Source organism: Hyperolius riggenbachi, chromosome 11 (assembly GCF_040937935.1).
Source record: "Hyperolius riggenbachi isolate aHypRig1 chromosome 11, aHypRig1.pri, whole genome shotgun sequence".
NCBI classification, from domain to species: Eukaryota; Metazoa; Chordata; class Amphibia; order Anura; family Hyperoliidae; genus Hyperolius; species Hyperolius riggenbachi.
The window spans coordinates 209,599,097-209,610,485 of record NC_090656.1 but is presented as its reverse complement, the minus strand read 5'-3'; positions in this window follow the sequence as shown (position 1 = coordinate 209,610,485).

Genomic DNA, 11,389 nt, shown 5'->3' with positions numbered 1-11,389 from the left:
TCCAGCACCCAAAGCTGAGACACCAAAGTGCGCCCCTCCCTCCCTCCCTCTGCAGCCATCACATAATGATTGCTATTAGACTAAGAAGCACCCCAGGGCCCCCAACACCTTAATCTCTAGTTATCTGGCTTGCAGTCACTGCCATGTATCCCCTTTTCTTATTTCTCTCTGCTTAAAACACAATAGGGGAATGATAGCTGAGTGAGTTGTGCGCCCCTCCTACACTGCGCCCTGAGGCTGGAGCCTCTCTTGCCTCTGCCTCGACCCGGCCCTGCAGAGTGCAAACATATTTTATGATTTGTGTTTAAGTTATGAGGTCTCTGTGTTCTCCTTCTCAGGTGCTGATGACTCTGAGTCTTTCTTAAATCAGAAGTGACATTGGCCTCAATTCACTAAGATCATGCTGGAGATAATAAGGCAAGAGAAAACTTACCTCCACACACTGAGAGAGTTATCTTATCTCTTCATTCCTTAAGTTACCTCCTCTGTAGTTAATTTACCTCCTCTGTAGTTATTTTCACATGCAGTTAATAAACAGCCTATCTTTAACTCTGGAGTTATTTTAAGGATTGAAGAGTTAACTTAAAGACAGAAGAGTTAACTTTAGGTTTGCCTGAGGTAAAATGTCTCACATGCCTCATCACCATGGTGATAACTCTAGAAACGTTATTGAAGACAGGAGATAAGCTTAGTGAATTGAGGCCATTGTCTATTAGTCAAGCTGTATTGCAAATATTTTGTACTTATCTAATGAGCTAGGAAATGTATCAGATTATTTAAGATTGATTAAATAAGTGTAGAAAGTTCAGAGGTATGTAGATTTTACAGGTTAGGAGGTGAAGAGAATGTAGTGTTTAGGGCTGGTTCAAACGGACGTTTGTGCGGCATCGCGTTTGGGGGCGTTGCGGCGGCTGAGCGGTCAGGCTTTCAGTAGCCTTCGCGTCGCGCTCCGATGCGGTCGCGTTTTTTCTTCCCCTAGGGGGACATTAGCTGTCGAGGTTGGCCGCCCCCTGGAAGCTACATGTCGCTTCCAGGGGCAGCTCGAACGCTAGTGAAAATCGGGACCTGAACACCGCGTTCGTGTAAACGCGTGTAAAAGCTCGGTGTAAACGCTCCCATTCACTTGAATGGGAGCGTTAAGCGCCAAGTCCCGAACGCTGGCAGTAAACACTCTGCAAGCGTCCGTCTGAACCAGCCCTTATGCTGGATACACACGTTGCGTTTCCGCGTTCGATGCGGTGCTCGATTCGCGTCGATTCGATTATTTCCGAGCATTTCCGAGCGCATTTCGATTATTTTTAGGTCGAATGCCATGTAAAGTATGGCAAATCGACCTAACGATCCATCGACCTGCGAATCGGACATGTTGGAAATAATCGAATCGACGCGAATCGAACGCCGCATCGACGCGGAAACGCAACGTGTGTATCCAGCATAAGGCAAGCTTTGGTAGAGAATGCCGAGGTCGTATAGAAATGAAGAATGATTGACCAATTATAGACCAGCAAAGATAATTAGTAAAAGAATATTGCTGATTATTTGGGGGTTTGTTAGAACCCGATTTCTAAGTGCTGGTATATAGTTTTCAAATGAGAAAGATGGAGAGTGTTATAGATGTGAGGAGATTAGGAAGATTTAGTAAATGAGTTTAAAGTAAAATTATTTAGTTAATATCTTTGGCCCCAATAATGTATTTACGTATAACGAAAATCTTTAGGGTAAATATTGTTGCTGTTTCTTTAAATATTCATTCCACAATATGAGCAGGTTGTTGTGTTAAATCTGGGTATTAGAGATTAACTTTTTGATAGAATCCTAGAATAACTGTATTGATACAATTTGAGACAGTAGATGATTTACATGTTTTTGTTTGATTTTTCTTGTAACATTTTTGCCTGATTGTCTTACAGATTTGTAGACAGAGATTTCCTGTCTCTTTTAAGCGTTCTCATACTATTTCTGCAGTTAAATTTTGAAAGCATCCAGGGTGAGAGAATAGTGCTACGTCAGCGGCTTATCATAGTCCTTAGGTAGAATAATATTTTTTTATAGATATAATGATTTATTATTAGTATTTTTGTAGGAGTTTAGGAGCAAGATGTTTTCTCTCGATTTTTTTCTCTAGAACGCAAAGCACTAATAAGTTTAATTGTCAGTAGATTTCACATATAGATTAGCATCTGCGAACTGTTAATTAAACCTTTTTGTCAATTATTATTATTAATATGGTAACATTTGTCGCCCAGACCTAGAATGCATGTGATTAAAGGGACTCCGAGCTCATCTAAAAAATAAAAGTTGTACTCACCCAGGGCTTTTTCCAGCCTAGTGCTGGTCGGGAGGTCCCACGACGGCGTCCTGGCTCCTCTCCTACTCCCCGGTACTGCCACGCCGGCCGCCGTGATGACGCGAGGTGGCCGGCGTTTGACGTCAGCCGCGTCATAAGCGGAATTAGCAGCCAGACACTCGGCCGAGTGTCGCCCGGGCTGCGGCCGGTCAGCCATTCCAGAGCGGGGAGTAGGAGAGGAGCCAGGACGCCGTCGTGGGACCTCCCGACCAGCACTGGGCTGGAAAAAGCCCCGGGTGAGTACAACTTTTATTTTTTAGAGTCCCTTTAAAGTACAGTTTTGCCATAGTGTTTGTTGATAGGTAAATTAAGTCGTAAGTTAAGTAGAAGTGTTCATTTTTGAACAGAATTTATATACCTGATGCAGTTAATTCTTCAGAGGTATATGGATTTATATACTTTTACTGAATGGTGCTCCGTGAAAAGTTTCTTTCTGAATATTGCAACATGGTTGTTAGACTGTATTTTTGTGAAATCTTGTCACAAATCCCAGCAGATAAGTATGTAGAGTCATTGTGACCTTATTGTTGAAATTCTATTTGTCTTGCAATTGCACCATGTCCGACTTTGCTCCACATGCTGTTCTGCCCAGCCAGTATAATGCCACACCCCCTCTCTGCCACCCAGAGGTTAATAAAAGAACTGCTCCTCCAAACCACACTGATAAAGCAGAGCTATTGTAACATCAATATTTCTAAATGCCACTGTTGAGGAAATATTACATTATGTATTGTCTGTACTTGTATTTTAGAGATTATTGTAAAACTATGAAAGCCATATTCATCTGGAGAAATTACGGAGAAACACTGAGGCTACCTAGAATGTCTGTACAGGGTGTGCAGATTGCTGCATGCACTAACAGCATTAACGGTCTGTTAAAGAGGAACTCCAGTGAAAATAATGTAATGAAAAAAGTGCTTCATTTTTACAATAATTATGTATAAATGATCTAGTCAGTGTCTGCCCATTGTAAAATCTTTTAAATTCCTGATTTACATTCTGATATTTATCACATGGTGACATTTTTACTGCTGGCAAGTGATGTAGCTGCTGCTTGCTGTTTTGGCAGTTGGAAACAGCTGTAAACAGCTATTTCCCACAATGCAACAAGGTTCACAGACAGGAAACTGCCAGGAGTACCACGGTCCTCAGAGTTTCTTGTGGGAGGGATTTCACCACAATATCAGTCATACAACCCCCCCCCCTGATGATCCGTTTGTGAAAAGGAATAGATTTCTCATGTAAAAATCAGCTACTGATTGGGATGAAGTTCAATTCTTGGTCACGGGTTCTCTTTAAGGCAACACATGTAACTCTGGGTCACATTGTTATCTGTTATATCACACAACACGTATTGCTTATAAGTTAAGACGTCATTCTCATTTTTCTGTATTTTGAGTCTACCATAAGGCTCTATGCGTTTTGTTAGAAATCTTTTCTTAAAGTTTAGAAGAAAATCATCCATACTCCTGTTCAGTAGTAATATATAATGATAAGCCATCTCCATCCCCAAAGCCTAGTTTCTTTAAAATGATAATGTTTCAGATCTTGTGATAATGTTTTTCATACCACATATACAGTGGGATGCGAAAGTTTGGGCAACCTTGTTCATTATCATGATTTTCCTGTATAAATCGTTGGTTGTTAAGATAAAAAAAAAGTCAGTTAAATATATCATATAGAAGACACACACAGTGATATATGAGAAGTGAAATGAAGGTTACTGGATTTACAGAAATTGTGCAATAATTGTTTAAACAAAATTAGGCAGTGTAATGATCTGCTCAGCTGCCTGTGCAGGCAGGCAGCTTTTTGACCATTGTGTAGGTTTGCATGCTGCAGGACTCTGGAAAGAAGAGCTTCTGTCAGTTTTGCAGCTTGTGCTTGCTGAGGAATTTGCATACGTTGTCATGCAAATTGCCTGGCCACATTCATTGGAGGCGTGTACTATAAGTACTATGTGTTTACAATACAAAACAATACAATAACATTTGTAAAGCGCTTTTCTCCCATAGAACTCAAAGCGCATAGCTGTGTCTCAGATTAATACAGGGTTTCAGGCTGGGTTGTGTTACAGAGGAGATAGTCAGATGTTCATGAATGCCAGACTGAAAAGGTAGGTTTTCAGTTTAGACTTAAATGCTTCCAGGGATGGGGCTGTCCTGATTGGGTGTGGCAGGGAGTTCCAAAGTGTAGGGGCAGCATGACAAAAGGCTCTGTCTCCAAAGGTTTTGAGGTGGACTCTGGGGGTGACCAAGGTGTTACGTCCTTTTGATCTAAGATTGTGGGGGGTGTGATGTAGTTGCAACAAGTCCTTCAGGTATCCAGGGCCCAGATTGTGCAAGGATTTGAATGTCAGTAAGCCAATCTTAAACAGAATTCTCCATTTTATCGGTAGCCAGTGGAGTGAGCTCAGGGTTGGTGTTATGTGGCAATGGCGGGGTTGGCTCGTTAACAGCCTTGCGGCGGCATTCTGTACTAATTGCAGGCGGCGTAAGTCTTTCTTATGCAGGCCTGTGTAGAGGACGTTGCAGTAGTCTAACCTTGATGTGACGAAGGCATGAACTAGGGTTAGAAGATCCTCTGAAGGAATTAGGTGTTTAATCCTTGCAATATTCCTTAGGTGAAAGAAGGAATGTTTCACAACAGCTGAGATTTGATTCCTGAAGCTTAATTTCCCATCAATCAGTACTCCCAGGCTGCGCACACAGTCTGAGTTGTTCAGGTCTGAGCTCCCTATCCTTAGCGGTGTTGGTTGAGACTTGGGCTGCTTTACTGTTGAGCCCTGGCCCCTGTTTCCCACAATGCTTGGCTGGTCATAAGGATTCCATCCTGTGAAACACTCCTGGAGGAGTGGCAGCCTTACTCTCTGTTTGAAGATCAGCTTAGAGTAATTCCTGGAAAACTGCACTAGGCAGGTTCCCCTAGTACAGTTAGGATTGCTTATCTGTTTTGTTTGTTCTGTTGCGATTGTCCTGTCCCAGCGAAGGTCGACAGGAAATCATTCTGATCTCTGTTCTTGGAGTATAGCTGGTGCAGCAGTTGCTACCAGCTATCTCTTCTGATCTGTCTCACTTGGATCGCACTAGCATCTTGCGCTAGCGCTGTGGATCCTTCTGTTCTGTCTCCTTGGATCGCGCTAGCCACTTTCCGCTAGTGCTGTGGATCCTTCTGTTCTGCTACTCTGTCTGCCTGGATCGCACTCGCCTAGCGCTAGTGCTGTGGATCCTTCTGTTCTGTCTTCCTGGATTGTGCTAGCCACTTTCGCTAGTGCTGTGGATCCTATCTCTCGCTTGTCCCTGTTTTCGTGTGTCTGTCTTGTCTGCTACGAACGCTTGCTGGAGGCTCGGTGAGGTAACCGTTAAGCAAGCGCTCGCGTCCTCTGTTACATGTTTTTCTGTCGATGGTTAGTTAGGCGTGCTTGTCTCTATTGTGCTTATCACGTGGAGACCGCGCATGAATGGGTGCACTGTTGCGAATGAGTGCGGTGCTCGCGTTCAGTTAGCATTTGTTATTTTCCGTGTCTCCTCATTGTATGATTTGCTGTGCCTTTGCTATCCTCGTATTCTGTTCTGATCCGCCTTGTGTCACTTTTGGCAATCGCCATTCTTGCGGTTGCGTTTCTGTTTCGTATCTGCTGTTGTGTGTGCGCTGTCGCGGGGTGGCGACTGGATTGGCGCACACACATACAACCTGTCCCTTTGCTCGTTCTCATTCGCAATCGCTTCTCTTGCGATTGCGTTCTGCGCTTCGTACAATTCCTGTCTGGCATTTGTGGAGGTACAGAGGATTGGTTCCTCTGCACTCCTCAGCGCCATCTGCCGAGAGGAATTTCCCCCGTAGCACCTTTTGCTGGGTTCCTGCAATTATACGCTTGTGGAGGATTTCCGCCGTATCAGCGCACGCGTTGTGCGCTGATCACGGAGAAAGTTCCACAATCGTTACAGTATGACCAGCCCAACCAAAATTCCCAGTGTAGAGGGAATTTCTGATTTGTACGATTTTGTCGAGTATGGGTCCTGTGTCTTTAAGAGCTTTAAAAGGCTAAACTCAAAGACCAAAGCGGAATTTCTCTCTGAATGTGTGAGGTTTTGCCTGGATCCCACCTTTCAGATTGCTGATCCGTCTACGTCGGCTCTTCAGTTTGCCTATGTGCTCTTAAAAGACGATCTGTTCACCTGGGCGTATGATGTGCTAAAAAACAATTCTTGGAATGATAATCTGTATCAGTTTCTTGCAGTGATATTCTCTCACTAGTTTAAACTGCCTGGCTTACCACCTGCTCTGATTAAATGTGTAGCTGCTGATAAGTCAGCTGATCTTTCCCTTCCATGCAAAACTTTTCAGTATGACAATCAGTTCAATGTGTCTGTTGCCACTTCAGGTTTTAAACAGCAGACATGCAAAGTGGCTAAAAAGAGAAAAACTAAAAAACGCAAGCATCGAAATAAAACACTCCCTATTGATGTTTACCATGATGTTGATCTGTCTCCTGGTTTTTTGCCCCAATCCAAAGCTTATGTGGATCCTACTATAGGTAGGATCACACACTATATTAAAGCAGTTAAAAAATCTGTTCTTGTTCCTGAACTCCACCCCTATGGAGATTATCTGGATACTGGCCTGTTTGAACCCCCATTTGCTTCCTGGGATGTTGGGGCCTTGCTGGAGGAATTCGATTTTGATTGGAAAGCCTTTTGCGATTTTTACATCGCAAAAAGCGAGGATGTCTTGAATGATTGTCTCGATTCTATGTACCTTTTGATTGAGTCCGATGAATGTGACGAGGGTGATGTGGATCTGGTGATTTATGTGTGGCAGACGATTTTGGATGAGTTGCACACACACCAACCAATTGATTCCAATAAAGAGACATCGTTGTCGGATGATTGTTCCTGCCTTTCTGGGGTAAAGCATGAGAGTCTTGACTTTGTGCAATCTGAAATGAATGAGTGTGCCGCTGCGGTTGATTCCTGTGCGAATCCTGAAGGATTTGCTCCTGACAGTGTGCAGTTTGAATCTGTGCGATCTGATGCCTGTTTCTCGGATGTTCCTGCAGATTGTGATCGGCATGAGTCTGCCGGTTTCCTCAAGGATGTGTGGGATCCTTTTTCATTTAGAAACAGATCTTTGAGATATTCCGTCTGTGACCCTGCTATGGGGAAAATTTCTCGACTGTGCAGCGTCAAAAGTAAAATTAATATTCCTAATAAAGTTTATCCTGTTGATGTCGCTATTTCTTCTGCAGATGAGTCTCTGTCTCATCCTGTTCACACCTGTAAGGGCCCGTTGTCTGATGACAGTTGCTCCAGTGTTTCTGTCCTAAACACCTTGCAGTCTGCTCCGCAGATCGCGGAGGTTTGCGTTATGGAAGCGTCAGTTTCACAACCTAAAGTGATTTTTGATTCGCAGATTTTGCGTTCTGATTCCTCGGATTCGACATTGTTGGCCGAATCTAGGAGTGAGACAGCGCTTCGGTTTTGCGAATCTGATGCTGAGCCTTCTTTGCCTTGTTCAGAGACGCTTTCTCTGAACCTGCCCTGTACCATGAATGAAAATATGTTTTCCTTTTACACTGATGTTTGTGAGCCCCTTTCTTGCTCTGAGGGAAGTGCTGATTCTGCACCCTGTACTCTGGTGAGTCAATGTGGCCTTGCTCAGAATCCCCTGCAGTGTCCCTAGAGGCTCGTCTAGGTATTGCCACTATACTCACCTGTTTTTCTGCAGTTTTGGAGTTACAAGCTAGTTTGACTGCCACACAGAATTCTGGGTACAGTGAAAATGAAGTTAGGGAGTCAGTGTGTGTTCCAGTAAATATTCCTGTACATCCCGCTAATTATGATGAAGTTCAGTCTCAGGTTATGGTGGAACCATTCCTGGGACATCTGCCCTGCCTGCAGGAGGTATTTAATGTTCAGCCCTGTATCATGGATAGTTCAGAAATCTTCTTAGAAAACCTGGAAAATGATGTTCCTGAGGTCTTGTTTGATGTTCTGGAGGTCTCCGAGTTCCTCCCAAAGGGTGCAGAACTTGTAGGAGATGTCTCCTGCCCCCCAAGTCCTTCTGAGGTGTTGCCCTCTTCCGTAGGCATTGCTGCCTTGCTGGCTACCTTTTCAGCTCTGGTGGAGCTTCAGTCATGGATAGTCAATGATGAATTTCTGTCAGATACCATTACAGTCATTGAGATCTCTAAGCCAGAGACCGAGTCTTCTTTTGAAATACCAGTACCTGTGACCTCTACTCGTGATGATTTTCTGCCCGGTCCTGGTTTTGGTCTGGTTGTGCCGGACTCTGAGGTTGGCAGTTCCCCGACGTGTCCTGAGGTTTCTCCTGTGCTGGTGTACCCCAGTGTGCTCTGTGACCCAGAAAGCCCAAGTGTGCCTCGGTTACCAGCGTACTCAGATGCTTCCTCGGTGGAGACATGTTCTGATTTAGCCTGCCTGCTTGCATGCCCAGAAGTGGTCCCTGAAAGTCCTGATCTTGATGGGTGTCCTGCTAATTCTGAATCTGGAACTGTCATAGGTTCCATGGGGGTGCTTGGTAGCTCTCCACGTGAGCCTGGTGAGCGTTCTGGCTTCTTGGAATCTCTGCGGAGCTTCAAGGCGTTCTGGGAGATTCCGAGAGAAGTTTTGCTTGGTGCCCTGAATACGATCGACAGCGGCTTTTGTTTTGAAAGAGACACTTCGAACAGGTTTTGTGGCAGATTTGGTATTTTCGGACGCTCCTTGGAAGGTGGTGGGTATTGTCTGGAGGGTGTCGGTGGCTTCTTCTCTGGTATCCACAGTCCTGATGGGTGTTACGCTGAGACTTGTAGTGCTGATGGGCATGTTTCGGTGGCTTCTGTTTCCGATGAGGTCGGTTTCGGGTGGACTGACTCTGGAATTGGACCTTGTCGGGCTGTCCCGACCTTCATGAGTCTTCGCTTGGAGTCTTTTGCTGATAGCAGTTTTGAGGGTCGTCTGGAATTCGACCCTGGAGGGGGGGGGGGGGGTACTGTAATGATCTGCTCAGCTGCCTGTGCAGGCAGGCAGCTTTTTGACCATTGTTTAGGTTTGCATGCTGCAGGACTCTGGAAAGAAGAGCTTCTGTCAGTTTTGCAGCTTGTGCTTGCTGAGTAATTTGCATACGTTGTCATGCAAATTGCCTGGCCACATTCATTGGAGGCGTGTACTATAAGTACTATGTGTTTCCCACAATGCTTGGCTGGTCATAAGGATTCCATCCTGTGAAACACTCCTGGAGGAGTGTCAGCCTTACTCTCTGTTTGAAGATCAGCTTAGAGTAATTCCTGGAAAACTGCACTAGGCAGGTTTCCCTAGTACAGTTAGGATTGCTTATCTGTTTTGTTTGGTCTGTTGCGATTGTCCTGTCCCAGCGGTGGTCGACAGGAAATCGTTCTGATCTCTGTTCTTGGAGTATAGCTGGTGCAGCGGTTGCTACCAGCTATCTCTTCTGATCTGTCTCACTTGGATCACACTAGCATCTTCCTTCTGTTCTGTCTCCTTGGATCGCGCTAGACACTTTCCGCTAGTGCTGTGGATCCTTCTGTTCTGCGTTCCTGGATCGCACTAGCATCCTGCACTAGTGCTGTGGATCCTTCTGTTCTGCTACTCTGTCTGCCTGGATCGCACTCGCCTAGCGCTAGTGCTGTGGATCCTTCTGTTCTGTCTTCCTGGATCGAGCTAGCCACTTTCGCTAGTGCTGTGGATCCTATCTCTCGCTTGTCCCTGTTTTCGTGTGTCTGTCTTGTCTGCTACGAACGCTTGCTGGAGGCTCGGTGAGGTAACAGTTAAGCAAGCGCTCGCGTCCTCTGTTACATGTTTTTCTGTCGATGGTTAGCTAGGCGTGCTTGTCTCTATTGTGCTTATCATGTGGAGACCGCGCATGAACGCGTGCACTGTTGCGAATGAGTGCGGTGTTCGCGTTCAGTTAGCGTTTGTTATTTTCCGTATCTCCTCATTGTATGATTTGCTGTGCCTTTGCTATCCTCGTATTCTGTTCTAAACTGCCTTGTGTCACTTTTGGCAATCACCTTTCTTGCGGTTGCGTTTCTGTTTCGTATCTGCTGTTGTGTGTGCGCTGTCGCGAGGTGGCGACTGGATTGGCGCACACACATACAACCTGTCCCTTTGCTCGTTCTCATTCGCAATCGCTTCTCTTGCGATTGCGTTCTGTGCTTCGTACAATTCCTGTCTGGCATTTGTGGAGGTACAGAGGATTGGTTCCTCTGCACTCCTCAGCACCATCTGCCGACAGGAACTTCCCTCTATGGGTGCGTAGCACCTTTTGCTGGGTTCCTGCAATTATATGCTTGTGGAGGATTTCCGCCGTATCAGCGCACGCGTTGTGCGCTGATCACGGAGAAAGTTCCACAATCGTTACAGGCAGGTGCATAAATTTGGGCACCACAAAAAATTAATGAAATCAATATTTAGTAGATCCTCCTTTTGCAGAAATTACAGCCTCTAAACATTTCCTGAAGGCTCCAATGAGAGTCTGAGTTCTGGTTGAAGGTATTTTGAACCATTCCTCTTTACAAAACATCTCTAGTTCATTCAGGTTTGATGGCTTCCAAGCATAGACAGCTCTCTTTAACTCACACCATGGATTTTCAATTATATTCAGGTCTGGAGATTGAGATGGCCATTCCAGAATGTTGTACATGTTCCTCTGCATGAATGCCTTAGTGGATTTGAGCAGTGTTTAGGGTCGTTGACTTGTTGAAAGTTCCAGCCCAGGCACAGCTTCAGCTTTTTCACTGATTCCTGGACATTGGTCTCCAGAATGTGCTGATACTGGGTGGAATCCATGCGTCCCTCAGCTTTGACAAGATTCGCAGTCCCAGCACTGGCCACACAGCCTCACAGCATGATGGAACCATCACCATATTTTACTGTAGGGTAGCAGGTGTTTTTATTGGATTGCTGTGTTGTTTTTCCTCCATGCATAACGCCCCTTGTTATGCCCAAATAATTTATTTTTAGTTTCATCAGTCCACAGCACCTTATTCCAAAATGAAGCTGGCTTGTCCGAATGTGCTTT